Source organism: Rhagoletis pomonella, unplaced genomic scaffold (genome assembly GCF_013731165.1).
Source record: "Rhagoletis pomonella isolate Grant_MI unplaced genomic scaffold, Rhpom_1.0 Rhpom_scaffold_00007, whole genome shotgun sequence".
Lineage (NCBI taxonomy): Eukaryota > Metazoa > Arthropoda > Insecta > Diptera > Tephritidae > Rhagoletis > Rhagoletis pomonella.
In genome coordinates, this window is record NW_023458561.1 from 30,631,518 (window position 1) to 30,632,834 (window position 1,317).

Sequence of the window (1,317 nt, forward strand, 5' to 3'; positions counted from 1 at the left end):
TGTACAAAAATTATGAAACTTCAACAAACTTTACCAATTACATTACACCCAAAAGTTTTCCAATTTAGTAATTTTTTTTTAGTCATCCTACTAAAATTTAATTTTGCCGAACGTGTTGCAATTTTCCCACACAAATAAATTGCGTTTATTCGTTATATGGAAGCCAATACGACAAAAAAAAAAATCTGAAAAATCAACGGCACTTGCAACTGACACATGACTGGACTAAAACTAAATGGGCTATGAAACTCTATACTCAAACAAATCTGACACTTTTGAGAAAAAAGTTTTAAATTTGGGTGAAAATTTGTTGCATTTTTGTACCGCTGTAATGGATTAATCGAGCGTTCCTAAGATGGGCACGGACATTACCTTTTATCTCAATAAAGAAGACCTCAAAATCATGTAATAGCAACTCTGAAAAATGTACGATAAAAGATGAATTTTAAGAACTCCTGTGGCGGGTAAATCTATGAGGTTCTGGCTCGGGTTCGGGTTCGCGAGAACTTATATTTTTATTTGGTCGTTTGCAATTTGTCCATTTTTTTTATCGGCACAAAGCAAGCAAACTTATTTTCTTTTAAGTTTATTCTTTTCCGCCGTGGTGTAATGGTAAGCAGTGCGCGCTTCCACTCCGCAGCGCCTTGGTTCAAGCCCTGGTCAAAGCAACATCGCAAAAAAAATTTAGAAAAAAGGTTTTTTCTAAACAGCGGTAATCCCTCGGCAGACAATGGTAAAATCTCCGAGTGTATGCCATGAAAAACAGCTTCTAAATACAACATACGATTTTCATGAAACTTTGTGAGTACGAAAAAACTAGTTTTCTAAAAGATGATATGAAATTAAACAATTAAAAATTTAAATTTTTAAATAAATTTTGTTTAAATTTCTGTTGTGATTTTTATCGTGTTTAGGTGTCAAAATGTTCCTCACAATATTATTTGCTAATGTGCTCAAAAAAATTTTTGAGCAACTATATGACTCTTGAGATATTACATTTTTTAACATATGCCAACCACTATTTATGGGTTAAAGCCCCATATATATGGATTTCCAGGTTTACTCAAGAATTTTTTCCTGCTTGACCTTCAACTGACCAGAACCTAGCGTGATGGAGGCTAACGTTACGTTTTGATGTTACTATAAGGATACTGTTTCAGGGCTTATATATCTAGGATCATTGAAGAAGGCTTTAAGATCTGTAAGCTGTTGTGGAAAAAATTTGCCAAATATTTTTTGTCCCGTATTCGGCTTTCATTAATATGGTCATCGTAATCATGGCCCCTCGCTTAAGACATGCTCGGCAAGTCATGTTTT